This window comes from Zingiber officinale, chromosome 1B (assembly GCF_018446385.1).
Source record: "Zingiber officinale cultivar Zhangliang chromosome 1B, Zo_v1.1, whole genome shotgun sequence".
NCBI classification, from domain to species: domain Eukaryota; kingdom Viridiplantae; phylum Streptophyta; class Magnoliopsida; order Zingiberales; family Zingiberaceae; genus Zingiber; species Zingiber officinale.
Window position 1 is genome coordinate 141,377,058 of NC_055986.1, and position 25,137 is coordinate 141,402,194.

Genomic DNA, 25,137 nt, shown 5'->3' on the forward strand with positions numbered 1-25,137 from the left:
GTATATCTTGAGCATGCAATTATTAGTTTCTTTGCTATTACATAAGCATGAGTTTCTGTCTTTAAGAACTATAAGCAAGAAAGACTAAGGTCTAGACTTGATTTCAATTCCAGAAGATTGAATATCAAAAGCGCACACAAGGTGTTTGCTTAAATGCCAAGTAAGGGCAAGTATAAAGAAGTTATAGTTAAAAAGAAAGTATTTTACTTTTAAAGGGCATGTACCTGACACAAGGTCCAAGGGATGGGCTCCAAGATGCCCCTAGGCACAAGGCCTAGAAGTATCTTAGTAGTTTCGGGATTAGCAACCTCGATTCTTATTAAGAATGCGCTAAAGTGGTACAATGCCGGGCCCAAAAGAAGTTTATTATTATTTTGAAGTATTAAAGTATAAGTTTTGAAACAAATGCAACAAGCTTCAAATATGTTTAGAGTTAGAAAGTTTAGTTTCTTGTTATTTGAAGCATGCAGTAGTAGTTTTATTTGTTTCTTGCTATTAGATTTTTCAGCATGTTTAGCTTTATTTGCTTTCAGCATGCAGTTATAGTTTTATTCTTATGAGCATGATTAGCTACACATGTTTAGTATTTCAGTTAGTATGATTCCTTTGCTATTTATAAGCATGAGTAGTTTTATATGTTAGCATTAAGTTTTAGCATGTTTTTATTTATATACTTGCATATCGAGTTTTTGTGAGTAGATAGCACTCACTAAGCTTTATGCTTATAGACTGCACTTCCTCCTACTGTAGATAAATGAAAGGAAAAGATTTAGTAAGGAAGGCGACAAGGTGGTGGTGATGAAGGTGTGTGATGGCTGGACTATGGGGAGATCAAGAGTTTGCTAAGGAATTGTTAAGACTTTTCTGTTTAGAGTTCTTTAGTTTTCTTTAAATGTTATTATGAGTCAAAATTGTAATTAAGTTTATTCCGCATTTGTAGTTGGGTTCTATTGATGGAGTGATATTGTTGTTTGCTATTATTAGGGTAGTTTCCTTCTTTTATTTGTGATATTATACTGCGTGGTTGTGAAGATATATGTTCCAGCCGCCTGTGGCTGAGTATAGTTTGTTTGTATTGATGATTTAGTCATCGGTACAGGGTAGATTTTGTCGAAATTTTTCGGTAGAGATTCCTCGTGGTTTTTAATTATACCGGTTAAGTAGAGTTAGTAGTTAAGTAACGGTCACTCTTAGAGAGTAGTAGTAGTAGTAAGAAGGGTGGTCGTTACAGATGTGGTGCTAGTGGAGGACCAGAGGAGCAGCGGAAAAGGAAGCTTGATGGACCCGACGACATTATCCCTAGGGCTGGCAGCACGGGAAGGACAGTGATGGAAGAAGCCATAATAGTTGAAAAATTAATTTCCATATTTATTGCTTTTATTTACTGTGATGTGTGTGTGTGCATGTGATGTATGTTAGTGTCACGCCCCTAGAGGAGTCCCTATCCGAAGAAATTTCGGCAGCATCTTCCCTATATGGGTGACAATCTAAAGCATTACTTCATACAAAATATACATTAGCCACATACGGCTGGAATATATACACAATAGAAACAACATAACCACGCAATTTAATATACTCAGCCTACCCGGCTGGAACAAAATAATCTATAAAGAAATAAACAACCATGCAGTTTAATAAGCCTACACGGATGAAAGTAAACACACAACAACGTAAACGCAGCGGAAAACACAAAACAATATGAACTTAAGACCAACAAAAACACTAACAAAAATACCTGCAACCACCAAACTAAACTCCAAAAATCCACATCGACTTGATCAAAAGCAAAATACGAAAAATTAACATAGCACCCAAATAGTAACAAAACTCAAAAAGAAAACAATCCTTGAGCGTGACGTTGGACTGGCAGCCGGGACTCTCCAAGTATCCATGACTCATCTATCTGTTACCTGGCGAAAGAAAAACCAATTTGTGGGGTGGTGAGTACAGGGAACTCAGCGGGTATAGGAAAGATAGTGCATTGTAACGCCCGAAAATTCTCAAACTTATTTTATAAATATTCTATGATTTTTATGGAATTTTAAAATATTTTTATGGAATTTTTAGAGTAGCGGAAGTAGCAAAAATAAATAGAAAACGAAAATAGCTTAAGCGGGAATTGAACCCGAGACCTATGGGTCCTACGACTTATAGTGAACCATGGTAAGCAAGTGAACCCAGCAGGGCCATGCTGAAAGGAAAGGGAAATAATTTTATTTAAGTTGGAGTTGGGCCGGAATTACCACTTAATATAAATAAGAAATTATTAAGTGAGGGTTTTATCTTTTTTTAATCGTGATTCTCTTCTCCTTACCCTAGCCTCACGCCGCCCCTCTCCTTTCCTCCTCCTTCTCTCGGCGCACCAAGCCAAGGGCCCTAGGAGCACCTCCCGGCAACATCAAAGGCATGAGGACGCTCCCCTCCGTGAGAGGAACGCATAGATGCGAGAAGATCGTTGAAGAGATCTCTCCTCCGTGAAACCTAGCGATTATAATCGTAAGAAATTACGAACAGGAGGTAAGAAACTCCTCACCTGCAGTATAAGTAGCTTCCGTGTGAATTCCATGTCTTAGTTTAGTAATATGTAGACTATCGACACAAAGGATGCGAATTAGCGCATACTAAGTGTTAGATTAAATTATTTAGCACAGAAAAATGCAACTTAGGCATTTTAATAGCTCAGTAAATGCAATAGAAGCATTTAAATAGTTTAGTTAGCCTTGCCACAGCATATATGGGACTACGGTCCAATGGGTGGGCACCCACAGTCGCCTCTAGGTTCAGATAACCTAGTAGAAGTAAGGTAAATTAATTAGCTATGATTCAGTATTTTATTTTCAGTAGGCTGTACAGGATTAGATATCCATTTGGGCTCTATAGTTGGTCCCTAGGTTTAGATAACCTAGTAAACCTTGCTAAATTCGGGATTTGCAACCCCGGGTTTAGTTGAGGATGCGCGCATAGCAGGTACAGTTGCCGGGCCCATTAGCAGTATGATTATGTATTTTAATCTATTATATTATAGTTTTTCAAAACTCACAAAGATCAGTTATGTTAGTTGGGTTTGAATTCAGTTCCAGACTAGTTTAATTCATGTTCAGCTCAGTTTTCTTTATTGTTACACATGATAGTTATGGTTAGCTTTGTATGCCATGCTTTAGTGTTCATATTCAGATTTTATTACACATGTTTAGATAATAGTATGCCATGACTAGTTTTGATTTCTATGTATGATAACATGCCATGTTTCAGTCTAATCAGTGCACTTTTAAACAACATGTTTTAAAAGCATATTACATCGAATGCATGTTTTAGTGAGGTAGATGGTTTCTTACTAAGCGAAAGCTTATAGATACTTTCTTTTCCTTATACTGCAGATAAAGGTAAAGGAAAGATGGACTAGCGGAGGCTGGAGGACAATGTTACGAAGATGTGTGTGGGCAGGAACTTGGAAAGAAGATCTTAGGGAACTCTAGCAAGCTTTGTTTAAACATTAGTACTTTTTAGTGTTTTAGCAATTTGCACTTTAGTATGTTGATCGCTATGAATTAGTTAACCATGCACTCTATTATGCTTAGAACATTGTTCTTTATGATGTTAGAATGTTAGTTGTGGTTGTTAGAGTGTTTCCTAGCCATCTCAGAACATGTAATGTGATTGAGGCACGAAATAGTGTTGAAATCGGGGTTACGATTGAAATCGAAACCGGATCGATCTGGATCGATCGAGTTGGGTGTGCCATTGGATCGGTCGGTGGCCGATCCGATCATAACGAGAGTTTATGGATCGGTCGGCCGGTCCGAGATCTTAACGAGTGAAACTCACCGATCGGTCGGTAGGCCGTCGGTGAAACCTGAATCGATCTGCGACCGATCGATGTACTCTTGGATCGATCGTGGGCGATCGGCCGCATCTGATGAGATGGCTTGTGGATCGGTCGGTGCGATCAGTGGTTTCTCTCGTCTGTATCGGTGGATCGATCCTGGATCGATCAAGCGATAATCGATTCATGGATCGATTGAAATGCTGATTACAGCTAGCAGGACATCCCAGAGGCATAGATTATCTTCCTAGCATGTGTACAACTCCTAGGTACACCTAGAATATTAAGTTCAGATTTTACGAATAAGTTTAGTAAAATTTTAATCAATCCAGTTTCCATGATAGTAATTTAGTACGGATAATGTAGCGATCGAACTTCTGACCTAGTCGGTGAAGGCGGGTCATTCAGTGGTATCGGGCGGTTCCATACTTCCTACACACACATCAACATTGTACTGCAGCTTTCAAGTAAGAATATCTCTCACTTTGTATGTTTATTGCTTTTACGTTATAGATAACTAAAGCATGCTTGTTTATGATAGTAGTTAACATGATAACAATAGTTTCTCTATTATGCTTGTGTTAGTCATGTATGTCTGCATGTCTTTAGAAATGCACGAGGAGGCCCGGCTAGAAGGGCACCACCCGAGCCCCAGGCGGCGGTTCGATGCCTCCCGGACCTCGACACTAGTGACTCGATTCTGATGACTAGGTGAGCGATAACATGAAATAGCCACCTTAAAGGCTAGTCGGCAGAACACTCCACCCCGGAGCCTAACTTAGCGACACGAGTTCTTAGAGGTTCCACCGATCCGACCCTCTGGCACGGTAGCCCAGCAGGAACACGGAGAAGCCTATCGATCCGGTGGCGAGAGAGTCAAGCCGGAGAATTTCTCGAGCAACAATGAACCATGGGATGCTCGGGCATGATTCAAAACACTGGAAAGTACGATGGAGCTTCGGATGGCCGTAACATGAGAAGGTGAAGTGCGCCTCATTCTTCTGACGGAGATGCACGTATGTGGTGGGAGAGAATCGAGCGGCGCCCAGTGAACCAGATGACATGGGCCGACTTGAGAAGGAATTCTTTGAGGAGTTCTTTCACGTGCGGGTCACCAACCGTCACTACTACGAGTTCACTGAGTAACCTATCAGTTGAGGAAGCGGTGAAGAAATTCAATAGGCTCATATGCCCTGAATTAGTCAGCACAGAAAGGGAACGAATCCGGTTGATGCTCAAGATGCTGAGGAAATAGCAATGAACGTGGCTGGTGGCGTTCATAGGCCCAAACCATAGAAGAATTAGTAAGCGGTGCTCTAATCCTTTGAGCATTACGAATAGCATCAAGCGTGCAAGTCCTCTCGAAGCTAAAGGTCAAGGAGGCTCAGCACTCGAGCGGTGGTCACGGCCCAGCTCTGGAAAGGAACTCCAAGCAACAAGCGCAGAGAGTTACCCAAAGGAGGACCCGTGACCGGCCCGGTTATCCAAAGTGTGCTACTTGTGGGAAATTCCATCCGGGTGTTTGTCGGAAGGGCACACGAGGATGCTTTGAATCCGGACAGGAAGGGCATAGCCAAGCGGTGTCCAAACAAGACCGATCTTCCTCAGCCACAGCAGATTCGGTATGGAGGCGGCTCGATTACATCGGATGTAGGCGCTTTAGATGGTCCACATATCGGCCAGGGCAGATTAGAAGCCCCTCCACCACGACCAATGCGAGGATCTACTCACTCACAGAGAGGACGCGCAAATGCCTCGACAGTTGTTATAGTCGATTAGTATTTTACAGCAAACTATAACTATCTGCAACCCATTCATACATATCTAGGGCATTTTCGAGAAGTTAGCGGTACCTCCAGAGGTACTCGTAGAGTTCCTTACGACGTTACCCTCGGGAGAAATCATGGCGTCTGCGCACTGGCTCAGAGCAGTGCCAGTAGAGAGCTCTTTTGCGATCTGATAGTGATTAATATGACCGGCTACGACGTCATCTTCGGGATGGACTTCTTGATCAAATACGGTGCCTCCATCGAGTGCCGTAAACAGAAAGTCATATTCCAACCTGAAGCGGAAGCACAGTTCGAATTCATCGGAGAACCCAGGAGAAAGGCCAAGAAGTTTTTCTCAGCTATGAAGGCACAGAGGTTGATGGATTCAGGATGTACGAGGTTCTTAGCACACGTAGTCAGCACCAGTCAGGACAAGGACCAACAGCTAGCAGAGGTCCGAGTCGTATGTGGCTACCCAGCGATATTCCCTGAAGAGTTACCAGGCCTAGCACCAGACAGGGAGATCGAATTTGAGATAGAGCTCATTCCTGGTACAAATCCTATCTCCAAAGCACCTTACCGCATGACTCTAGCAGAACTGAAGGAACTTCATGAGCAACTACAGGAGCTGCTTGACAAGGGCTTCATCCGTCCTAGTCACTCACCATGGGGAGCGCCTGTATTGTTCGTGAAGAAGAAGGACGGGAGCATGCGCCTATGCATAGATTACAGAGCACTGAGCCAAGTCACAATCAAGAATAGGTATCCTCTTCCCAGAATAGATGACCTGTTTGATCAGCTAAAGGGAGCAGCAGTGTTCTCTAAAATAGACCTCAGATTAGATTATCATCAGGTGAAGGTTAAAGAAGGGGACATACCCAAGACAGCATTCAGGACTAGATACGGACATTACGAGTTCGTAGTCATGCCCTTTGGCGTGACAAATGCTCCAGCTACTTTCATGGACCTCATGAACAGGGTATTCAGAGAATGCTTAGATAAGTTCGTTATCATGTTCATCGATGACATTCTTATCTATTCAAGAACTCAGGAAGAACATGTAGAGCACCTGAAAACAGTATTGCAGACCCTTCAGCAGAATCAGCTGTACGCCAAGTTCACCAAATGTGAATTTTAGCTAGATCAGGTGTCCTTCCTGGGTCACATCATCTCAAAGGATGGTATCATGGTAGACCCCAGTAAAATAGAAGCTGTGAGTAACTGGAAGAGACCCAAGAATGCTAGTGAGATCAGAAGCTTTCTAGGATTAGCAGGCTATTACAGAAAATTCGTAGACGACTTCTCCAGGATAGCCTCCCCACTAACAGCTCTTACCAGGAAGAACAGAAAATTTCAGTGGACAGAGGACTGTGAGAACAGAAAAGGAGATTGACCAGTGCACCTATTCTGACTCTACCAGAGAACGCAGATAGCTTTGACATATATAGTGATGCCTCGAAGTTGGGAATAGGAGCAGTGCTGATGCAAGATGGCAAGGTGATCGCCTATGCCTCCAGACAACTTAAGGATTATGAGAAGGACTATCCTACTCATGACCTTGAGCTTGCAGCAGTGGTGTTCGCTCTCGAGATTTGGAGACATTACTTGTATGGAGCTCGGTGCAGAGTGTATACTAGAGTCTGAAGTACTTCTTCACTCGGAAGGATCCGAATATCGGCAGATGGCTAGAAGCGGTTAAAGACTACACATAGATATCCTCTAACACCGGAAGCGAATAGGGTAGCAGCGCCCTCGGCGGAAGTCCGCTACCCTATTATCTCTAGAACCATGTCACCGCCCCTACGAAGGAGATCTCGATTTTGGTCTCGAGCTCATAGTCGGACAGCTCTCTACTATGACATTAGAGTCTACCTTGCTCGGTGACATCCAGACAGCTCGGAGCGGGATCCCGAAATTCGGAGAATCAAGCAAGGTTTAGCGGAATTAGAAGGTGGAGAGTTCGAATATCGGATAGCGGGGTGTTGTATTTTGGTGGCAGGCTGTCCGGATCGGGAGGAACTACAGAGGAAAATCCTAGGCGAGGCTCACAAGACTCCCTATGCGATGCATCTGGCTCCACCAAAATGTACCAGGACATGAAGAAACGTTTTTGGTAGGATGAAGAGAGACATCGCTCGATATATCGGCACCGCCTAACTGTCGGAGGGTTAAGGCGAACATCGAGACCATGGGAGTTTTGCCCGTACGGATACGAGAATGGAAGTGGGAAGACATTTCTATGGATTTTATAGTGGGATTACCCGGAACCACGAATGGTTTTGATACCATCGGGTAATAGTCAGATTGATTAAATCAGCCCACTTCTTAGCTATCGGGATATCCTACTCCATGGAGCAGTTAGCTCAGTTGTATCTCAAGGAGATCGTTAGATTACATGGAGTCCCACGAACCATTATTTGACGAAGCAGTGAGTTCACGCCACAGGGTGTGTAGCGACTTTACTGGGCACGGCTAAAGTTTATGACCTTCCATCCGCAGGATGGGATGGAGCGAGTAAATCAGTACTCGAGGATATGCTCAGCATGTGCCCTAGATTTCAAGGAAGTTGGTGCAAATATCCGAGTTTAGCAGAATTTGCACAGCTATTAGGCCATTATCCGTATGGCACCTTATGAGGCTCTCTATGGGCGGAGGTGTAGATCTCAATGCTTTGGTATGAGAGTGGTGAGCAGAAAGAACTAGAACTTGAGACAGATCTAGTGGCGGATACCACAATGACTATCTGACGGATCACGCCAGAGGATAGAGGCATTCGAGGCCTTGAAAAGCTATCTTGATATCTGGTGCAGACCTTTGGAGTTTTCAGTTGGGGATTCAGGTCCTTAGAGTAGCTCCCATGAAGGAGTAATGCATTTTGGGAAGAAGCAAGCTAAGTCCCGATATGTGGGACTATACCTTATCAGAAGAGTGGGCAAGGTAGCATATGAGCTAGAGCTACCCCAGAAATGTCAGCTATCCACAATGTATTTCATGTCTCTATCTTGAAGAAGCATATCCGGATGCCACCTGTGATTGACATGCATACAGATTTATGATACCTCGGTATGATGACCCGACTATTCTGATAGGAGACCCTGGTGAATACAGATCTATTCAGTCATTTGTCACATAGCAGAAGAGGCAACATGGGAGACAGAAGCCAGCATGAGACAGAAGTACCCAGAATTATTCTAAGTTCGAGGACGAACTTTTTATAAGGTATGGGGGATTGTAATGCCCGAAAATTCTCAAACTTATTTTAGAAATATTCTATGATTTTTCTGGAATTTTAGAATATTTTTATGGAATTTTTAGAGTAGCGGAAGTAGCAAAAATAAATAGAAAATGAAAATAGCTTAAGCGGGAATTGAACCCGAGACCTATGGGTCCTACGACTTATGGTGAACCATGGTAACCAAGTGAACCCAGCAGGGCCATGCTGAAAGGAAAGGGAAACAATTTTATTTAAGTTGGAGTTGGGCCGGAATTACCACTTAATATAAATAAGAAATTATTAAGTGAGGGTTTTATCTTTTTTTTAATCGTGATTCTCTTCTCCTTACCCTAGCCAACGCCGCCCCTCTCCTTTCCTCCTCCTTCTCTCGGTGCACCAAGCCAAGGGCCCTAGGAGCACCTCCCGGCAACATCAAAGGCACGAGGACGCTCCCCTCCGCGAGAGGAACGCATAGACGCGAGAAGATCGTTGAAGAGATCTCTCCTCCGTGAAACCTAGCGATTATAATCGTAAGAAATTACGAACAGGAGGTAAGAAACCCCTCACATGCAGTATAAGTAGCTTCCGTGTGAATTCCATGTCTTAGTTTAGTAATATGTAGACTATCGACACAAAGGATGCGAATTAGCGCATACTAAGTGTTAGATTAAATTATTTAGCACAGAAAAATGCAACTTAGGCATTTTAATAGCTCAGTAAATGCAATAGAAGCATTTAAATAGTTTAGTTAGCCTTGCCACAGCATATATGGGACTACGGTCCAATGGGTGGGCACCCACAGTCGCCTCTAGGTTCAGATAACCTAGTAGAAGTAAGGTAAATTAATTAGCTATGATTCAGTATTTTATTTTCAGTAGTGGCACTGTACAGGATTAGATATCCATTGGGCTGGGCTCCCATAGTTGGTCCCTAGGTTTAGATAACCTAGTAAACCTTGCTAAATTCGGGATTTGCAACCCCGGGTTTAGTTGAGGATGCGCGCATAGCAGGTACAGTTGCCGGGTCCATTAGCAGTATGATTATGTATTTTAATCTATTATATTATAGTTTTTCAAAACTCACAAAGATCAGTTATGTTAGTTGAGTTTGAATTCAGTTCCAGACTATTTTAATTCATGTTCAGCTCAGTTTTCTTTATTGTTACACATGATAGGTATGGTTAGCTTTGTATGTCATGCTTTAGTGTTCATGTTCAGCTTTTATTACACATGTTTAGATGATAGTATGCCATGACTAGTTTTGATTTCTATGTATAATAACATGCCATGTTTCAGTCTAATCAGTGCACTTTCAAACAGCATGTTTTAAAAGCATATTGCATCGAATGCATGTTTTAGTGAGGTAGATGGTTTCTTACTAAGCGAAAGCTTATAGATACTTTCTTTTCCTTATACTGCAGATAAAGGTAAAGGAAAGATGGACTAGCGGAGGCTGGAGGACAATGCTACGAAGATATGTGTGGGCAGGAACTTGGAAAGAAGATCTTAGGGAACTCTAGCAAGCTTTGTTTAAACATTAGTACTTTTTAGTGTTTTAGCAATTTGCACTTTAGTATGTTGATCGCTATGAATTAGTTAACCATGCACTCTATTATGCTTAGAACATTGTTCTTTATGATGTTAGAATGTTAGTTGTGGTTGTTAGAGTGTTTCCTAGCCATCTCAGAACATGTAATGTGATTGAGGCACGAAATAGTGTTGAAATCAGGGGTTCGATTGAAATCGAAACCGGATCGATCTGAGATCGATCGAGTTGGTTGTGCTTGGATCGGTCGGTGGCCGATCGATCGTCAACGAGTTTATGGATCGGTCGGCCGGCCGTCGGATCTGAAATAGAGTGCAAACTCAGCGATCGGTTGGCGGCCGTCGATGAGCCCTGAATCGGTCTGGCCGTCGGTGTATTCTGGATCGGTCGGTGGGCCGATCGGTATCTGACGAGATGGCTTGTGGATCGGTCGGTAGGCCGATCAGGGTGGTTTCGGCAGTCGTAAATCGATCACTGGATCGATCCGACAGCCTAATCGATTCATGGATCGATTGAAATGCTGATTACAGAGGACATCTGAGAGGCATAGATTATCTTCCCTAGCATGTGTACAACTCCTAGGTACACCTAGAATATTAAGTTCAGATTTTACAGTAATCAGTTTAGTAAAATTTTAATCAATCCAGATTTCCGCAATAGTAATTTAGCACAGCATAATATAGCGATCGGCCTTACAGCCTAGTCAGTAGAAGGTGGGTCGTTACATGCATGAACATAATACACAAATAGAAAGTAAGCCAAGAGTATACAGTCTCATAAAAGGAAATAGCAGCTACTAAAATAGAACCATAATGAATGCTCATACCTGAAACCATATCCTAGGCTAGGTATAGTAGGTCAGAACTGGTACTAATCTGCTACAGTACTGCTGATAACTACAGAGGTAATAAGCAAGGTATATACAAATTTCAATGACTAAACATCTACAATGAGAATATATCTCAACATAAGTAACCATGTCAGCATATGTGAACAACAACAGTAAGTAAGCAATAACAGCATATATAAACAACAGCAGCCAAAGCAAATATAATAACAACAACGTATGCACGGATGGTCACTCCCGCCCACCTCTTTGTACCATGACCCCTATATGGTCAAGAGGTCGGGTCAGTGACAGACTGTACACCACTCCAGCTACCACTCACACGAGTGGCCGAGGGGATAGTTGCATAGTAGCTAACTAGATAACTCTCCATGAGTGGCCGAGTGCGGCACGACAGGACAAGCGGCATCAACTCTAGCTACCACTCTCTCGAGTGGCCGAGGATGCGGCCTTGGTCAACGAGCCTCTCGACTGTAAGGGAGAATCGGTCGTTGACATGCATGTCATGACATGATGCGACAAATGCAACAATCATCACACAAATATAAACAAAAATTAGGTATACTACATGAAGCCAGCATGCTCAATTTAGTACATAATAAACAACAGTTAAAGCATACAAACATGACATCTAATATCTGCTATGGATTATGGACAACAACAAGAGACTGTATAGATATGAAAATAAATATCTCAAAGATCACGTGAAAGTATCACGCGCAGGAAAAATAAGAGTGGAATCAAGGTAAAATAGTCCTTATCCAAAAATAGCTCATGCACCAAGTTTAAAGAACTATAGAGTCAAAGTAAGAAGTACTCGCCTTTATTGCGGAGATCGTGCCAAACCAACCCAATGTCAAATCACCCGTATCGAATCAAAATCCTGCAAATACATGATGCATATTATAGCTATGTCAGACATGAACCAGCTAACTAAACTCATCATGAATTAGGTGGCTAACCCATAACCGAATCTGATTAGGGAAAACCCTAATTTACTAAAAAGAAACAGAATCACGTATCACCAAATTCCCCTATGCGGAACCATTGCAACCTTGAAATCAATTTGTCAACAATCGAATCCGCTACTAGAAGCCCGGAACCATCATGAAAATAAAGCGACCACGGAGACAAATCCCCAATCCACTCAAATATGTTACCCCATCCTCCATTACAATAACAAGAAACGAACAAGTATCAGGTGACGATAAGGAAATCATTAACCCTCTAGAAAAATGCACGATTTTCCCAATTCTATTCCGAAACTTAAGGTCATCCGAGAGAATCATTCACCACAATACAATCCATTCAAACCAAGCCCAATCTGTTTAAAATTTGGAAAACATCACAAGGTGCATAAATCTATCTCACAGGTTCATACTTATCATTAAAGGAAATTAAATTCGCATGGAAATAACCTCTAGTTCAACCCACTCTATCCTAAATTCAATCACACAGCAGCTGTATATAAAACCACTGTAAAATCACGATATAGTTCTATCGAAATCCATGCTCAAAATCCCACAGATAACCGCAGAGACAAAACACTATCGAACAGTATCCACACAAACTCTACAATCAATCGACGAAGAAAAACAAGGTACCTACGATCCAAAATTAAAACTCCAACAATCTGACCAAAACCTAAAGAGGAATATAGCAACCACCAGCCAACTGATCAAAACTTTCCAAGGAAAAATAGGAGAGAGCAAAACATCTTCAAGATTATCCCAAATCATAAACCACAATCTAGCTCTCTACAACCCTAGAATCCAAAACGAAGTGCCTTACCCAAGCTTGTGTCCACAGCTTCCTCTCTGGCTGGAACCCACGTTAACGGACCCTAGTGACCGATGAAGGAGGAAATCGCCAGGGGACTCGGTATTAGGGCAGGCAGCAAGTGGCGAAAAGGCGTCGTGTTGGCCGCTGGCCTGTTGCAACCTGCGGTGGTGTGGCGCCTCTAATGCTGGAATGAGGAGGTGAGGCCAGCGGCGTCCGTGGGAGCTCATCCACTGGAGAGATCGTCGGCTAGTACCTGTGTGAGGGAAAGGAGAAGATCGATGGCTGCTTTGGTGTTCGCGCACGAGGAAGAAAGATCGGCTGCTGTGCTCGCACGTGAGGGAGAGATCGCCGGCTGGAGAGGGGCGGCGGTGGATCAGCCGAAACCGAGAGAAGAAGGGGGAGTCGGCGGTGTCGGGCTCGGGGAAGATGGAGTTCGACGCTGGAGGGGGGAAAAAGGAGGTGTCGGGTAGGTTATTAGGGTTGGAGGGATTTTATAACAAATATTTAGGTTTAGTGCAATTAAACCCTAAGTTGATTCCTTAATCAACTCCTACTTCCGGGTATTTCTAACAGGCTTTTATCGGCCCCATTAGTGCATCCTCTCTAAATACATCATACAAGCTCCAATTACATCCCAAAAAATTTCTAAAAATTTCTAAAAATTCCATTAAGGTTTTTCATCCATTAAACCTTATTATTTAATTATATTTGTTGTCGTATTTTACAGCTAGTGTAGTAAAAAATCCTGACCTTAAATAACTAAGTGGGAGAGGGATTTTTAACAAATTCCACGGTCTCCATTATTAGTTTGTAAGTGATGCAATAAGCTTGCGTGTTGGCTCTAAGTGCCTCCCTCCACAACGGATGGGTTTGTTGTGGATCACTAGATCAAACTTCCTTTATAGATGGTTATAGGAAATTATTTAGGAGCGTGTGATCTTCTCCAACTGAAGGAGCATAATCCTATTTAATGGACTTAGTATCAAGTAATGATATACACTTAGACGTATTCAAAAGTATCCTCCCCAACAGAGTCACTGCTACTGTTTTGCGTGACCAAAGGAAAATCAGCTATTAATTTTATTTGTCATAAAGTTAGGATGATAAGATAATAAAATTAATGGGTAAGACCCTCCTCTTACAAATGTTGAATTTGTATACGTCCACACTAATTTGACATGCATAATTCTTGGTGTTTGAGGTGTTGGTGAATTTAAATAATATTATTTGAGGAATCAATGTTATTTTAAATTCAAAGTTTTGACCAAATATTTGACCAAAAACAAGACCAAATATTAATTTTATTCGTCATAAAGTAAGGTTGACGAGATAATAAAATTAATGGACAAAATCTCCTCTTTGAATTTGTATACGTCCACACTAACGTGGCATACAAAATTTATGGGGACTTTTAAGGAGTTGGTCTTGACCAAATATTTTTGTGATTCTTAGGATTTAAAATGTTGGTCAATCCCCTAGCTGTTATACTATAGGATAGACTTAGTGGCCCCAATTATAATGATTGAAAATAAGACTTGGACATTAAGGTGGACTGTCTTCTTAGAACTAAGAACAATAAAGGTGTATTTTATTCATTAGTTGTTACATGTTTAGTGGAGTTATCTACCGGTACCTGGTGTGTAGATACGGGAACCACTGATCATGTCTGCAATTTATTGCAGGGGTTCCAAGAAACCCAACAACTATATGAAAGGAAAATCACCGTCTACATGGGCACTGCTGCAAAAGTAGTAGCTGTTGTAGTGGGAGGTGCTTATCTTCCGAGAAGAATAAAACTTGGATTTTGAGAAATTGTCTTTACGTACCAAGTTTAGAAAGAACTGGATTTCAGTTTCTAAACTTGATATTCTATCTCTTTTGATAACAAAGTTGTTATCAAAGAAAAGAGGGAAAATATCTGTTCTGGTACGTTGGTTGGCAATTTATAAATCCAACAAATTCCATGATGCAACAAATGGAAATTAATAACACATCTTCTAACTTTTAAAAGAGAAAGTAACCTTCGGAGATGAACCAATCTTATCTTTGAAATCTAAAGCTAGGCTATATTAACTTGAGTAGGATTCAAAGGATAATAACCAATAAACTCTTGGGTTCATTGGTAGTGGAAATCTTTCTAACCTGCGAGTCTTACTTAGAAGGAAAAATAACCAAGAAGCTTTTAAGTCTAAGGGGTATGGAGCCAAAGATATGTTGGAATTGGTTCATTCTAATTTGTGTGGACCTTTGACTATCCAGGCAAGAGGTTGTCTCGAATATTTCGTCTCTTTTATAGACGACTATTCGAGATATGGGTACATTTACTTGATGCGCCACAAGTTTAAGTGTTTTGATAAGTTCAAAGAGTACAAGGCTGATGTGGAGAAACATCAACGTAAAAGTATCAAGACACTACGGTGAGATCGTAGTGACAAGTACCTCTTAGGATAGTTTAGGAATCACTTATCAAAAGTCAGGATTCAATCCCAACTGACTGCACTTGGTATACCCCAATAGAATGGTGTAGTAGAACGAAGGAATAGGTCTCTTATGGAAATAGTTAGATTAATGATGAGTTATTCAGAATTACCAAATTTGTTTTAAGGATATACATCGAAAATGGAAGTGAACATAGTACCTTCTAAGTCAGAACTCTCTACTCCCATAGAATTGTAGAATGGGCGTAAGCAAGTCTAAAGCATATTCAGATTTGGGGTAGTCCAGCACATGTGCTGAAGGGAGACACTGATAAGTTGGAATAGGAGTTCACTTGTTTGTGCGTTATTCTAGAGAAACGAAAGGAGGTTTATTGTCCTTAAAATCAGAGGGTCATTGTTAGCACCAATAACCGATTTTAGAAGAGGACTAGGTAATGAACCACAAACCCATAAGTAAATTTGTTCTTAAGAAAATAAAAGACACGTCTAATCTAGTACCAACTGTACAAGATGAAATATCACAAGAAACTGCAACACGTATCACAAATGATACACAACCACAGACAGTGCCTCGTCATAGTGGGAGGGTTGAAAGGCAACTTGAGAGATTCATGTTTTGGGAGAGTCTTCGGACTTGAACCCTGGTGAACATGAACCTAATTTTCGGACATATGATGAAGCACTCCAAGATAAAGATGCAACATCTTGGCAAAGAGCAATGAATACATAATTAGAATATATGTATTCTAATAAAGTCTGGGAGCTTGTAGAATCACCAGATGGTGTAAAAGCCACTGGGTGTAATTATGTCTACAATAGAAAAGGAAGGACAAACAGGAAGGTGTAAACTTTCAAAGCAAGGCTTGTTGAAAAAGGGAAACCTTTTACCGGTAGCCATGCTTAAAGTTTATATGGATTCTTTTATCTATTGCTGCTCATATGGATTATGAGATTTGGCAAGTGGATGTCAAGACAGTTTTCCTTAACGGAAGTCTTGAAGAAAACATCCATATGAAGCTACCAGAGGGGTTCATTGTAAAGGGCAAAGAGCATCTAGCATGTAAGCTCAATCAGTCTATTTATGGACTGAAGCAAAGCTTCAAGGTCTTGGAACATCCAGTTTAATGAAGTAATCCAAACCTATGGATTTATTTAGTGTCCGGATAAATCTTGTGTATACAAGAAGTGTGATAGGAAACGTGATGATATTTCTTGTACTATACGTAGATGACATTTTTGGTAGTTGGAAATAATATCAAAGTGTTGTCGGAAGTAAGGGTATGATTGTCCAAGCAATTCGATATAAAGGACTTGGGAGAATGTGCACATATTCTTGGGATCATGAGATCACAAGAAAAGAATGTTGTGTTTATCCCAAGCTTCATATATCGATACAATCCTTACTCATTTAAGTATGCAAAACTCCAAGAAAGGTTCCTTACCTTTTCGGCATGGAGTAGCTATATCTAAAGAGATGTCTCCGAAGACATCAAAGGAGATAGAGGACATGAAGGCAGTTCCTTACGCTTCGGCTGTAGGAAGCCTAATGTATGTAATGTTGTGTACGAGATCGGATATCTATTTTGTCGTGGGCATGGTTAGCAGATATCAAAGTAACCCTAGACAAGGACATTAGACTACCGTAAAGCATATATTAAAGTACCTTAGAGGGACTAGAAATTATATGCTGGTTTATCAAGCAAATGATTTGCTCCCTGTGGGTTACACAGATTTTGGCTTCCAATCAGATAGGGACAATAGTAGGTCGACCTCGGGGTTTTGTGTTTACTTTAGGAGGTAAAGTCATAAGTATAGAGGAGTATTAAGCATAGGTATTTTTTGGACTCCACCATAGAAGCTGAGTATGTGGCAGCCTCTGAGGCAGCCATAGAAGTTATATGGCTCAGAAACTTCATGATGGACTTAGACATGATTTCTGGTTTGCCCAAAAAATTATTACAATTTATAGTAATAATAGTGGTGCAGTAGCAAACTCAAAGAAAACATAAGTCCATAAGGTAAGTAAACACAATAGAGCGCAAGTACCACCCAATACGAGACATCGTATAACGAGGAGAAGTTGTTGCCGCTTAGATTGCATCAAGTGATAACCTAAGAGATCCTTTCACTAAGGCCCTTAAGGCAAGAGCTTTTGATGGGCATGATGAAGGGTTGGGAATCAGATATATGGCAGGATATATGGCAGCATAGTCTTTTAGTATAAGTGGGAGATTGTTAGAGTGTATACTAAAAGTCTAGCTTTTTGTATAAACATTTAAGAATCACATTGGTCAAATTATTTATATTTACTGCTAAGTGTAGTTGTTCAATTAATTTATATTGTAGATAACATGGTGTGTGGTGTCACACACAGAAGATCGTGTTATTGGTTCTTTGTAAATTATAAATAGTAGCTCACGACTAAGATGGAAAGGAATAAACCATTGGAACAGTCATAGTGTAATTAGGTATTAGTTTATTTTGACTAATAAATTACACTAAGTACACTCCAAGTGTATTGAGTAGGACCATTTAAGGTAAGTTCTTTTTATATTGATTTAATAAAAGAACAAGACCTTAGTTATTATGGAAGTGTGTGCTCTTAATCCTAATATAATAACAAGCACATATATTTAGTATTTATTTCTTTGACTTATCAATGGGTGAGATTTAGCTCGATAAATCAATAAGCTCGATAAGTTGGGAAATGATATTACTTATAGTGTGTGTTGTTGATTATAGAAGGAAACTGTGTCCTAGTAATCTAGGATGAGAATGTCCCCAAGAGGAGCTCATAAGGATTATCATGTTAAACCCTGCAGGTGGACTTAGTCCGACATGACGATGAGGTTGAGTGGTACTACTCTTGGACTAAGATATTAATTAAGTGAGTTGTCAATAACTCATTTAATTAGTGGACATTCGATATCTTAAACACAGGGAGACTAACACACTCATAATAAGAAGGAGCCCAAAACGTAATTTGGGATTGTTGCAGTAGTTCAATAATAATTCTTTAGTGATATGAATTATTATTGATGAAATTTAGTTGGGTGTTCAGGGCGAACACGGGAAGCTTAATTTCATCGGGAGACCAAAACCAATTCCTCCTCTCGGTCCCTATCGTAGCCTCTTGTATATAGAGATTTATACCCACCCATACCCACCTTAAGGTGGCCGGCCATAATTAATTAAAAGGATTTTATTTTTTAAAATTTTTCTTATGTGGATTCCATGATTTTAAAAGAGAGTTTAAAATTTAAATATTTCCTTTTATGGCTTTCTACAAAGGATTAAGAAAAGATTTGATATCTTTCCTTATTTATAGATTGATGGGAAGATTTTAATTTTGATAAAACTTTCTTTTTTTGTAACAATGTTCATGGTTTTAAAAGAGAGTTTAAAATTTAAATATTTCCTTTTATAGCTTTCTACAAAGGATTAAGAAAAGATTTGATATCTTTCCTTATTTGTAGATTGATAGGAAGATTTAAATTTTGATAAAACTTTCTTTTTTTGTAACCATGTTCATGATTTTAAAAAAGAGTTTTAAAATTAAATATTTCCTTTTATAAGTTTCTACAAAAGATTAAGAAAAGATTTGATATCTTTCCTTATTTGTAGATTGAAAGGAGATTTTAATTTTAGAGAAAATTTTTCTTTTTGGAAATCATCCACATGTTTAAAAAAAGATTTAAATTTATAAAATTTCCTTTTATAACCCACCATGAAGGGAAAAATTATTAGAGAATTTTTTTATAAATTTTCGGAAACAAATTAGGAAGTTTTAATTCTTGTGTGAATTAAGCTTTCCTTGTTTGGAGCTTATAGGTGGCCCGACTATGTTAATAATGAAAAGGAAATTGTTTTTTAATTAAATAAAATTTTTTTCCATTGCAAAGGAATTAAGGAAGTTTTTATTTAAATTTCCTTATTTGCCAAGACTAAGGATTATAAAAGAGAGGGTAGAGGTGCCTTCAAAAAATACGACTCTATTCTATTTCTTCCACTCTTTTCCTCCTTGGTGGTGGCCGGCCTTATTGTTTTTCCCTCTTCCTTTTCTTTCTTCTTCATTGGCCGAACCTCATCATCTCTTGGAGCTTGAAGGTGGCTGGGTTCTAGCTTGGAGAAGAAGGAGAGAAAGGAAGCATCCCTTTGGAGCTTAGTGTTGGTGGTCGAACCTCATCTATTCTTGGAGTACTTGTGGTGGCCGAACCTTGCAAGGAGAAGAAGGCTTTGGGTAGTTCTCATCTCGGTAGATCGTTTCCCACACAATGTCCGGGATAAGAAGAGGAATACGGTAGAAGATCAAGAGGTCGTTGCATACAATGTAAGGTATAACTAGTACTTATTTTCCGCATCATATTAGTTTTTCTTTTGTATGAATTCCAAACACAAGAGACATTAGATTCTAGTTTTTTGAATTGTAATTCAAGTTTGTGTTTTTCTTTGTTTTTCAAATTTGTGATTCAATTGTTCTTTTGGTTAAACCTAGAGTTATATAAGGAAATTAAATATTAGCTTTCCTTAAAAGGCTTTGTCTAGGCGGTGGTGCATGCTCCCATACCCAAGAAGGCCATGTGCCTCGCCATGTAGTCCTGGAAGCCAATTTTGGAAATTAATATTTAATTGAATTTATAACATAGGTTTATTTGGATAAATAGTGTTAAGTTCCGCTTGCGATCCAAGTCTAAATCATTAAGAACAGATAAGTTAAATTTGGAATCAATAATGTTAAGTTCCGTTTGCGATTCCTAATTTAACTTCTAAAGAACACAATAGGTTGTTTAGGAAAAGATTCGACACTTGTGCAAAATTTTTGTACAGTGGAACCAGTACGATCCTCCTAGGACCAACCAACAAAATACTCTTTTGTTCGGAGATCTACTCTTTGTGTGTTTTCTTGTTGACAGGACGTGATTTGGAGTAGAAACAATGGTTAAATGGAATCTAGAGCTTCCAGAGTGTCCGAGCCTTGTGGAACTCACACAGACATGTCAAAATCAAGTTTATTCTAAGTTCTGGCCGTGTGGAGGCCGTGTAGGGGACGTGTTGAGGCCGTGTAGAATTTTCAACACTACAGACCAAAAGTAAAATGGTCATAACTTTTTTCTCGGTTGGATTTTTGGGATGTTCTTTATACCAATTTGTAGATAACGTTAAGATCTATAACTTTGATGAAGACCTCAACTCAAGAATACCAAGTTAATATGTGCTAAAATGATCTAAAAGTCCACACAGCCTCGATACATGACCGTGCGGTGTAACCAGAGCAGAAGGAAGGCACGACCGTGTCAATTCTGCACGACCATGCCATGTAACTAGAGCACAAGGAAGACACGGCCATGTTGATCTCGTACGGCCATGCCACTCAACCCGAAGGGAGGAGGAAGTTGGTCGTCCAGATCTCGCACGGCCGTGGCATGGGTCGTGCGACGCCCGTGCCCTAACTTATAAAAGGGTCAAGAACCCTATTATTGGGGACGTCTTTAGTTTGGGAGTTCGCCCCTCTCCTTGGGAAAGGGTTCTCTCCTTCGGAGGAAACCCTAAAGCTTCATCCACCGCCATCACTTGACGTTCCGTCCATCTCCAGAGCAAGGAGGCATCCCCAAGACATCGGAAACCTCGGCAAGCATCTCTTGTTCCCCTTCTTCACACAACACGGGTTGTAAGTATATTTTACTTTATGTTTTGGGGTTGTTCTTCCCTCATAATGGAGTAGATCTCCTTTTTATGGATGTAGGGAGTAGTTTTGATGTATTAATTGATGTATGAACTAGTATACGTTAATTTCCTTGTTCAATAAAGGTTTTATGCCATGCTCTACTTATGTTGTGCCTCTTATGTGTTTGATAAAGCATGTGAATGGTATAAGCATGTAGACATGAGGGATTTATCTCCTTGTTAAGGTTGCTACTAGACTGGATAACCGGGGGGTCCTTAGTGACAGAGGATACCCATTCAACCGGACATATTATGCCCTTAGTGACAGAGGACATCGATACTTATCCAATTTCTAGAGTCAAAAGGTCTTAACATAGGGATTAATCCTTAAACATGGAGGGTAAGGAAGTGACTATGCATTAGGGACATAATCCTACATCATAATGAAACCGAAATCCTGGAATTCATCTGCCAAAGCTCAATTCCCTCTAAAATTGATTCGCTCATCCTTCTCTCTCTCTTAAATCACTCTCGTTAGTTTGCAAGCGCCAAAGCCAACTTTCGACCGTCTAGATAACTTACTTTGCGACATCTCTAGTGCTTAATCAATAGTCCCTGTGGATTCAACAAATCTTATATATTACTGACGACGAAATCGTATACTTGCGGTTCGTAATAAGTTTTTGGCGTCGTTGCCGGGGACTGTTCGCATTAACATTAGTAAATTAGCAATTTAGTTAATCTAGACTTGTGAATAATTTTTGTTTTTCCATTTTCATAATTCAAAAAAAAATATTGCAATTTTTTTTCCATATACATAATAAAAAAAACCTGCATGTTCTTTCTTGTCTTTAAATTCTCCATTTTTTTCTTGCAATTTAAATTCTGCATTTTGTTTCTTATTTTTTTTAGATATCTTCAGCACTAACATGTCAAGTAGGTCTTTAAGAGAATTTTTCACACCCATGAGTGTAAGAACCAGATCTCCCATTGATAAAGGCTATGATCCAGATGAGCAACTTGAGTTCCTTTGTGGAGGATGTGGTAGCCGCACGTCTCATCCGTCTGCCATATGTCACCTCTTTCAAAAGGAAGATGGGCCTCCCACAGAACCAACTGATAATATCTGCACGACTTGTGGCAGTTCATCCCATCCAGCTATTTTATGTCACTTCTTCCAAAATGCTTCTAGCTCTTCCACGGAACTTCAGCGCTTATTCCAACCTCAACATCAAGATACATATGAGCAAGTTCCTGATACTAATGACTATTGTTGGTGCGATTAGCACTAACGGTCTAACTCAGGTTTTGATGAATGATAAATTAGGTTAAGTTAGGTTTGTTGTTGTCTAACACTCTGATCGAGTGTGCAGGCGAAGTCCAGATAGGTCGATGGGCTGACCGGATGTCTGGCACGAAGCCCAGCTAGGTCAACAGGCTGACAGGATAGCTGACACGAAGTCCAAGTAGGTCAACGGGCTGACCGATGCTTGGCACGAAGTCCAGCTAGGTCGACGAGCTGACCGGATAGCCAGCACAAAGTCCAGACGGGTCGAAGGGCTGACCGGACGTCTGGCAGGTAAGTAAAGGTAAGTCACTGGAGGGGAGTGACTGTGAGGACGCGTTCCCGGGAAGGGAACTTAGGCGTCAATCCAACTTAGATCCATTTCGGAAATCTAAGTTGTAATCGTGACTAGATTTCGGTCTCGGAAAGATGAAATCTAAGTAATACTCTTTATGTTAAAATTATAAACTGTGCTAATACTTTGGTTTGCAGGATATACATTATATATTTGCCTCGGACTAACCTTGTCTTGCAGGAGAAGGAGTTTCTGGAGAAAGGTGGTCCGGGCGCCCGGAGGCAAGTTTTATCCCCATCGCGTCGTCGACACATGGAGCTCTCTGGTTGGGCCTGCTACATCACACCAGGGCGCCCGGAAGGGATCCGGGCGCCCCGAGCATCCTGTAAAAGAAGGGTCAAGAGTGGAGCTTTAAAATACAACTCAGAACTCTCAGACTGCTCTCTTGTGCTCTTGCGACGCTGTGAAGCTACTCCGACTATGCACTGTTTTCTTTTCCTTTTGTCGGTATTATTATTTTTATTAGCATTCGTGTACTCAATTTGTATTCAATATTCGAATTGCTAGTGAATTGCCCAACGAAAGTACTCAACGAGTATGGGCCTTGGAGTAGGAGTCGACACAGGCTCCGAACTAAGTAAAAACGAATCTGTGTTAGCTTTGTCTCTTTTCGCTTATATTTTCCGCTGCAGTTAACTCTTTTCGACATTTTTTTTTAAATTGATATTCACCCCCCCTCTATCGAACGATCACGATCCAACAACTATGACTGGGGAGATTATCAAATTTAGAATCTTCAACTCTAGCTAATTCTTGAGCAACATGAGCAGTCACTATCCCAACAGCAGAATTCTGACACGCATAAACATTACAATCAATTTTGGATGGACCATTAAAATTTGGACTGCAACTGCATACAAAATGTTGAGCATTCTTCCCATGTGTATCAGAGTCCGTCAGAGTTTCAGGATGATTTTTCATTGGATGGACCACATCATTCACTACTAGATGAGCTGACTGACTGGGAGGACTCCTAAGACCCAAATACTCTTGCTCCCAATCAAATGAAGACCACAACACAAGATTTTAAAGAGCTAATGGTACAACGGGGGGTCCTAGCTCTACGATTATTACTACAAATTTCTAATAAAGCTGTTGATCCTTCTATTGATGATGTTAGTGGACTCTTCACTACTTACGATGATGATGTGATGGATAAAAGTGTAGGGATATGTACTATGGAGGAAATGTCCCAAGGATCACCTCCTTTGGTTGTACAACCAATTGATACAATGAAATTTGTAAGAATGGAATTGGTTGATGATAAATGTGTAGGGACTTGTGCAATGGAAGCAAATCCCTAAGAATCACTATTTTTAGAAGCACCACCACTTGAGTCAGAGCTAGAGCCACTACGTAATTTTGAAGGGGTCACGCCCACTTGTTTAGAACTTTCAGGTACATCTCAACAATGCAAGGTTAGTATTTCTAGTGATCTTTTAGAAAATTTCATAGAGGTACCTATAATTGATTTTATTGGATATGATTCAATTTTTGCTACATACTTAGTGCATACTAATATGGTTCTAGTTCCTTCTTATATTACATGCTTATGGGAAGTATGCCTTTCTTTTGGGTGTGTAGGTTTTCAAGAGGCAAATAATTGGAAGCTCATTCTGAACCATCTTCGACCATCGGAAAAAACGTCCAAGAAGACGAAGATGGAGAGAGCAATACTTCACCTTTTAACTTCTATATTGAAAGCTCCCTCCATAATAAGAGCCCTTGGTAGGAGGGTGTTGAAATATCTTACCCCTCCAAGAGCGAGATTTCGTTAAATCTAATGAGGTGGTTGAGTTAATGACCTTAAACAAGCGCTTCTTGGGAGGCAACCCAAGTTCAATCTCGTTTTCATTATAGTTTTAGTTTTCTTCAAGTTCCTTTCTAGTTTCATTTCTTTCCTCATAATAAGCTCATACCCTCTACTTGATTTTTTCGGTCTATCATTATTTTGTAGAATTTAAAGTCGTGGAGGAATATGAGTATTGGATAGAGGAGTATCTTCAAGCACATGAATGTAAACCATTTGGAGCTCATCACTTGGTAACTTCTCTAACTTCATAAAACCTCCTCCATATATCATCCTAGTTTTCATTGGGACAATGAAAAGTTTAAGTCTGGGGGATGCATTAGATGTATTTCATTTAGTTTAATTTTTGCTTGTTTCTTTTTGCATAATAAAATTTTCCTAGTTGCCTCATTCATCATATCATGATTGTTTGTTCCTTAATGCAAAATGCTAGCACGTTTCATCTAGATATTTATGTTGTGTGATTTGGTATGCTAGTATGTCTATTGATCTATGTTTTCCTATCCATAGTAGCATGAAGTGAGCATTGTTCTTACTAGAAGAATTTGAATGTTGGCCTAGTTTTAGGATCTCTTCACATTATGCTTGACTTTGATGGTAGA